The sequence below is a fragment of the Phoenix dactylifera genome, chromosome 12, assembly GCF_051530095.1.
Source record: "Phoenix dactylifera cultivar Ajwa chromosome 12, Ajwa_hap1_PhDact_Kaust_v1.1, whole genome shotgun sequence".
Lineage (NCBI taxonomy): Eukaryota > Viridiplantae > Streptophyta > Magnoliopsida > Arecales > Arecaceae > Phoenix > Phoenix dactylifera.
This window is the reverse complement of record NC_143201.1, coordinates 12,153,567-12,161,601: the sequence shown is the minus strand read 5'-3', so window position 1 is coordinate 12,161,601 and position 8,035 is coordinate 12,153,567.

Here is an 8,035-nt window from a genome sequence, read left to right as displayed (position 1 = left end):
AAGCCTTTAAACCCCTAGGTTACCCTAGTGGACAAGTGCTGTCTCGTGAGAGTTTGCAGTGAAGTTACCCACAAACTTCATTAGTCAGGGATTTCTAATGTTTAACTCAAAATTTGAACAAGTATTATTGTATGAACTTAGAATTGCAAGGACAATAAAGACTTATGGCTATCATATTTAAGCAGACTCTAACTCAAGTTCCATTACTCCCCATCTATCTGCTAACAAGTCAAGAATGTAGTGAGGTGCAAGATAGTATCATATAAATGAGTGGCTTTCACTTACTTCCACATGATCACTCTAATTTTCAAAACTTTCTAGAGTTAAATGGTAATGAACACCCCATATTTATTTATTTATTTATTTATTTATTTTATTTTATTTTATTTATCAGACTGAATGCTAAGAATAATGACTTATGCAATATCTAGCCTTATTAAGCTTTCTAGCTGACCCATGTAGCGAGTGTTAGGCCAATGACTTCCGATCCAGATGGCTCAGGGCACTAGGTGTAGAGACACCCTAACAGGCTTAATAACTCAAGTTAACCAAGCTTCAAGGCCAAATTAGTCACTCAGAATTTAATCTCAATCATTCTCATTTTTTTACGCGAACACTCGCTGCTTGCCAGGCAAGAAGCCTGGTTACTTAGTAAGAAGACTTAAAATAAACTCATTATTTTTATTTTATTTTATCTTTCTTTTTTTTTGATTAGAGTGTTCATCACATATATAACTTTAAATTATCCCAAAGATTAAAAGTATTCATATTAGTTGCAAGTATACATACCCCACTATTCATGTGCTTACGTGTTGGTGCTAAATCATCTTGTATCATGTTAGCAGAAGATAGGTGGGATGAAAACTCAAGCTAGAACTGCTATCATATTTCTTAACTCAAAGCTATTGTCAAAGCAATTCCTAGTTTGTACAGCCAAAAAGATTAGAATTTGAGTTAAAAATTTGAACTCCTTTTCTTTTAAATTTAAATTTAAATTTTTTTTGCATAAAAAATCAAAAATATTCTCACCCCCATACCTAAATCTAACATTGTCCTCAATGTTAAAGAAAATTTAAAGCAGTAATAGAACAGAGGAGAAGTTACCTCATATGGGTGGGTAAAGTGACAATTGGGGCCAAAAACCCCCAAATCTGTATGTTAGTAAATTTGTTTTTAAATAATAATTATTTTTTTATTTTTATTTTTTATTTATTTTTTTATATAATATTTATATGTTGGGTTGCCTCCCCAGAGCGCTAAGTTTTATGTTTTCAGCTAGACAAAATGTGGATTCATTTTTTTTTAACCATTATCTAAGAATGGTTTTGGAAGAGTCCGAGGAAGAACAGTTGGCTGATGACGATCTATGCTCATGAGGAGAACAGAATTAGGGAGCGCATGCTCGACCCCTTCATCGAAATGGGCAAGGTAAGCTTCGAAAGGGTCCTTACTATAAGTTTGAAAGAAAGTCTCCTGAACCAAACTTTCAATCTGTCACGCCCTCGCCTCTGCGAGGCACGTGAGGCACCTAGTGCCCACGTGGGGGCCACATGAGGGGGGAACACGGGGCTCCCCTGCCAGATATTGTCCGGTTCTGGGGCTTCACGCAAGCGTCCTTCACCCCTCCCCGGTTTTGTTTTCCACCCAAAACGCGTCTGCAGGATTTGGAGACACCCGCCTCATATGCCCAGGCTCTGGAACGAGTCTTTCCGATGTGGGACTATTGGGCCTCACACCCTTCCCACCATCGGACAAGAGCCGTCCTCGGCTCTGATACCAAATGTCACGCCCTCGCCTCTGCGAGGCATGTGAGGCACCTAGTGCCCACGTGGGGGCCACATGACGGGGGAACACGGGGCTCCCCTGCCAGATATTGTCCGGTTCTGGGGCTTCACGCAAGCGTCCTTCACCCCTCCCCGGTTTTGTTTTCCACCCAAAACGCGTCTGCAGGATTTGGAGACACCCGCCTCATATGCCCAGGCTCTGGAACGAGTCTTTCCGATGTGGGACTATTGGGCCTCCTCTGCGAGGCACGTGAGGCACCTAGTGCCCACGTGGGGGCCACATGAGGGGGGAACACGGGGCTCCCCTGCCAGATATTGTCCGGTTTTGGGGCTTCACGCAAGCGTCCTTCACCCCTCTCCGGTTTTGTTTTCCACCCAAAATGCGTCTGCAGGATTTGGAGACACCCGCCTCATATGCCCAGGCTCTGGAACGAGTCTTTCCGATGTGGGACTATTGGGCCTCACATCCTTCCCACCATCGGACAAGAGCCGTCCTCGGCTCTGATACCAAATGTCACGCCCCCGCCTCTGCGAGGCACGTGAGGCACCTAGTGCCCACGTGGGGGCCACATGAGGGGGGAACACGGGGCTCCCCTGCCAGATATTGTCTGGTTCTGGGGCTTCACGCAAGCGTCCTTCACCCCTCTCCGGTTTTGTTTTCTACCCAAAACGCGTCTGCAGGATTTGGAGACACCCGCCTCATATGCCCAGGCTCTGGAACGAGTCTTTCCGATGTGGGACTATTGGGCCTCACACCATGTCACGCCCTCGCCTCTGCGAGGCACGTGAGGCACCTAGTGCCCACGTGGGGGCCACATGAGGGGGGAACACGGGGCTCCCCTGCCAGATATTGTCCAGTTCTGGGGCTTCACGCAAGCGTCCTTCACCCCTCCCCGGTTTTGTTTTCCACCCAAAATGCGTCTGCAGGATTTGGAGACACCCGCCTCATATGCCCAGGCTCTGGAACGAGTCTTTCCGATGTGGGACTATTGGGCCTCACACCCTTCCCACCATCGGACAAGAGCCGTCCTCGGCTCTGATACCAAATGTCACGCCCCCGCCTCTGCGAGGCATGTGAGGCACCTAGTGCCCACGTGGGGGCCACATGACGGGGGAACACGGGGCTCCCCTGCCAGATATTGTCCGGTTCTGGGGCTTCACGCAAGCGTCCTTCACCCCTCTCCGGTTTTGTTTTCCACCCAAAACGCGTCTGCAGGATTTGGAGACACCCGCCTCATATGCCCAGGCTCTGGAACGAGTCTTTCCGATGTGGGACTATTGGGCCTCACACAATCATGTCAACTTCATTGATTTCTTCATCGTCTGGTGGTTGTTTACTTATGTTAAAGACATTAAGCTCGACTTTCATGTTGCTAAAAGATAACTTCAGCATCCCATTTCGACAATTGATCACAGCATTTGCTGTGGCTAAGAAAGGTCTCCCTAAAATTATAGGTGTGTGAATGTCTGAATGTATTACAGGTTCGGTCTCAAGAATAACGAAGTCCACAGGATAGTAAAACTCATTTACCTTCACTATTACATCCTCTACAATCCCCTTGGGGTACTTCACCGTCCAATCTGCTAAGGAAAGGGTAAGATTTGTGGGTTTTAATTCTTCCAAACCTAACTTTTGGTACACATAGTAGGGAAGTAAGTTCACACTGGCTCCTAAATCTAATAGGGCTCTCTGAATGATCGTCTCTCCTATTTTTATTTCAATGGTGGAGCAACCAAGGTCTTTGAATTTCAGGGCAATCTGTTGTTGAATGAGAGATGAGGCTTGTGCAGCCATAACAGCTTGCCTAGGAATACTGGTTTTTCTTTTGACCGTGGTGAGGTCTTTCAAGAATTTTGTATAGGAGGAAATTTGTCTTATAGCATCGAGAAAAGGTATATTTATTTGAACAGTTTTAAAGAATTCCATTATTTCATCAAAGTTAGATTGTTTCTTGGAGTCCTGAAGTCTACTGGGAAAGGAAACCTTAGGTTTGTATGTTTTTATGGGTTCTTTCTTTTTTTCTGATTTATCCTGTTCTTGACCCCTCTTCTGAATAGGGTTCTTATCGGATTCATTTTTATTTTCTTTTTCATGTTCAGGAAGTTGGACTTTATTGTCCACTTGCTTGCCAGACCTTAAAGTGGTAATTGCCTGGACTTCATAGGTCGAATTTTCATTAGAATCGATTTGATACTGACCTGTCTGACCTTAATTTTGTTGTCTACTAGGGTTAGGCACTGGCTGACTAGGTAGTTCACCTTTCTTTCTATCCCCTAGAGAGTTTGTTATTTGGCTTAGACTAACCTCAAGTTTTGCAATCGCTTGCGCATGGAATTGGTTAGTCTGGGCTTGGGCTGTATTGGTCTGTTGTTGTTGCTTGATAAAATCTTGTTGTTGTTTCATCATATTAGCCATCATAGTTTCTAATGGTGAAGGTTGCGGTGGGATAGGGGCATTATAAGGAGGTACAGATGGAACTAAAGGTTGGTTCATTTGCGATGGACCTATCCTGGGAAAGTTGTTCTGAAAACCTGGTGGACCACTTTGATGCTGAATAGGTTCATTCTGCTTGTATGAGAAATTTGGGTGGAACCTATTATCAGGGTGGTAAACTGGGCTGAACGAGTTGGGAGTGGGCTTCTTAAAGGCACTATATGAATTTAGAGCATTTGCTTGCTCAGCCTTTATGGTGGGCAGATTAGGACAGCACTCCACTAGATGCTCCGGACTGTTACACAAGACACACAAACTATATGACTCGTGATCCACTTTCATGACGGGATTTGACTCTTTGTATGAACTCGAACTAGTGGAAACAGTGAAAGCATCAAACTTTTTACTTAAGTTGTTCATTCCAGTTACCAGATTGGACATGACATTTTTGAGTTCTGGATATGTTTTCATTTCATAATTATCTGGTTTTCTAGATCCGAACTCATCTCTATTTACTTTCTCACCATAGCTACTCTAATTTTGGGCATTTTCAGCTAAGTCAACAAGAAATTCATAGGCTTGATCTGGGGTTTGGTTCATGAACCTACCCTTATGCATGGACTCAGTCATGTTTCTATGTGCCGGAGTTAGTCCTTTATAAAAGAAGTGGACCAGATCAGTCTTATCAAGCCCATGGTACGGGCACTTGACCAAAAGATCATGGAATCTTTTCCAAAGTTGGAAAAATTCCTTCTCAGATTTTTCTCTAAAAGTTCTGATGGCATCCTTAATTTGTTCAGTTTTTACCATGGGATAGAACTTAGCCATGAACTTTCTAGATAGTTGTTCCCATGATGTGATGGAATTTGAAGCAAGGGAATACAGCCACACAGCAGCACGATCCTCTAAAGTCATGGGAAACAACCTTAATTTAATACCCTCTTCATCTAAGTTTTGATTTCTAAACGTTTGACAGATTGTCAAAAATTTGTTTAGATGAATGTAGGGTTGTTCACTCTCGAACCCATGAAACTTGGGTAACATGTTTATTCTTGCAGCCCGAATCTTGAATTGGGCTGCATTATTAATTGGTAATACTATGCAAGTAGGGGGACTGGCAGATGCGGGTGCGAACAACTCATTCAAAGTTCTAATATGTTCATCCATTGTGATAAAAAAGTTCTGTCAATCTCAAAATCAAATGATGTTAATTTACCCCTTAATGATCTTCTACCATGCATACATTATCCACAACTAACTAGACTCGACTCCTAAACAAAATCCTAAAAGAAAAGAAGGGCTAGACACAGATGACCACAACCAACACCACACAACAATTTGACCCTATTAGTCTTAGAATTAAGTGAGGTTTAGTAGCTTCTTAAATCTAGTTGCACAGAGATTTATCAGGTTAAAAAGTTTCTGAAATTCTCTCTAGATTAGACAGCTCCTAATCTCCCTTTCAGATTAAGCTTGAGCTTACCAGTTAAGCGATCCAGTAACCAGTGACCAGAAAAGTCCCGAGGTGTGTGGTGGTGCCAGAAGGGATACACCGATACCACAATATCCGTAACAGTTCTCACTGTTGTAAAACTTTCCTAGACATTACCAATTACTAAATTCTTACTGGAGTGGCTTTCAGCCACTTCTTTCCAAGAGCCTAATTGAGCTCGAAAATTCTAAGGCCAACGTCTAATTGATTTTAATTCAATTTGGCTTAGGTTATGTATGCAAGGTGGTGATTTTTGGGCTAAGGACAGGTAATGACTTCCCGACCTTATCTTTTTAATGGGTTTTGCCCTTAAATTCTTTTATGCAAATGCTTAATACTAAATGCAGCAAATAATCAATAAATTTTTTTTAAAGTTTATGCAATGTCATTAGGTTGTACTGATTAAATGAGCAAGCAAAATTTTTTTATATATTTACTATTTTCTTATTTTTTTATTTTTTTTATTTAAATTTTTATATAGTAATAACTTGAATGGAAACTAAACACAATCTTTATGAGTCAGTCATTCTCCGAATGTCCGTTGAATAAGCTCTGGAGATTGCTCCATGAGGAGTCCCAATAGAGGTATGATAACCTCGGAGGATTGCACCTTATCAATTACTAGCAAAAATAATATATATTAATTTTTTTAATTTAATTTTTTTGATTTAATTAATTTTTTTAACTTTTTTCTTATTTAAATTTCAAATTTTGAATCTCAGAATTCAACTTTTGAATTTTTTAATTTTGGAAATTTTTTCATTTTTTTTAATTATCTTTTTTTTGAATTTTAATTTTTTTTACTTTTTAAAAAAAAAACTTTAAATTTCGAATTTCAAATTTTAGAATTTAATAACTATGAAATTATTAACTAAAAATAATCAAAATAAGAAAAATTAATAAAAATAAAAACTTACTATTGGAGTGCGTTCACTTCGGGCATCCAAAATCGAATTTGATCTTCGTGATCGTTCTTGCTTCTCGATTTGCCTTTCCGGCAACGGCGCCAAAATTTTATTTTTCGATTCCTGTTTACCTAAAAATATGCTAAACAGATCGTTGTTAGAACCGACAAACAAAGTTTAATTTAATTTTACTCATACCTTTCCTACTCGAAGAATAACGGTTGTAAGAGGTTGATCCACAGGAAGGCGATTGGAGTTGCATAAAAATTAGAACGTTCACTCGGATTTGAAATTGATTTTTGAATGATAAAAGAAAAACATTATTTTGAGAATGTTGATGGATTCTCTAGTCTACCGGAGAATGTTTTATAATTGAAATTAACTAAAAGACAGGTATTTAAATTTGAAAAGCATTTATATGTTTAACTAATCAAAGAAAAGCTTTGGCATAAATTAAAATGGATGAAAACAAGAAGATTGTAGTGAACACAAATGCATAAAGAAAGATTTAATGTATTGCATGAAAGAAAATTAACTTGAACCTAGAACAGGGATTGCATGAAAGAAAATTGCTAGATTTCATAAAAAGAAAATTGATTACAAATAAAAATGGAGATTGGAAGCCTAATGTTTCTTCTCTTTTGCAAATAACATAAAGAAAACAAAACAAGAAGCTTCTCTCTCCTGGTGGAACCCCTAAAACAAATAAAATATTTTTTTTCTTCTTCTTCTTCTCGAAAAACAGGGCTCTTCCCTTGTTTCTTGGGCCACACCCAGCCGAGCACCCACCCTCCTAGCCCTTGGCCTCCCACCGAGCTCCTTCCCTTTGAACGCGCCGGCCACCACCCTCCTCCAGCTCCCCTCCTCCTCTTCCTCTTTTATAGATCGCCCCCACCCCTTGCAGCCGGCGATGGATCCAGATGACTCGGGCGTGAATGATGGCAGATGCGAGGAAGGAGAGGCCGGACGGGCGCGGATTCGGGAAGGGAGGACGTCTCGATTGGCTGGATCACGGGTGCGGACGGCTGGGTGGATCGCGGAGGAGGCTGGATCGGTGGAGCTAGCTGTGGGATTACGCACGGAGGAGGTAACGGACGCGGGATTGCTGGGAGGAGGCAATCGTCCGGGTTGCTTGGATCACGGACAGAAGGAGCTGGATTTTCTTCTTTGGGCCATGGAGGGATGGGATGCAGAAGAGGTGGTCATCCGGGATGCTGAAACGGAAGAATTTGGCTGGGATGCTTGCAGTCGGAAGGAGTGGATCATGGGATGGTGGGGACCGTTGCTCTCTGGTGTGCTGTCGCAGACAACCAAAAATAAAACCTATACTCCTAAAAATATATATGTAGTAGTGCGAGTAAGGATCGTTCCCACGGAGAGTATCTAGCCTAGTTTTATGCAAAAACTTGAACAAGGACGG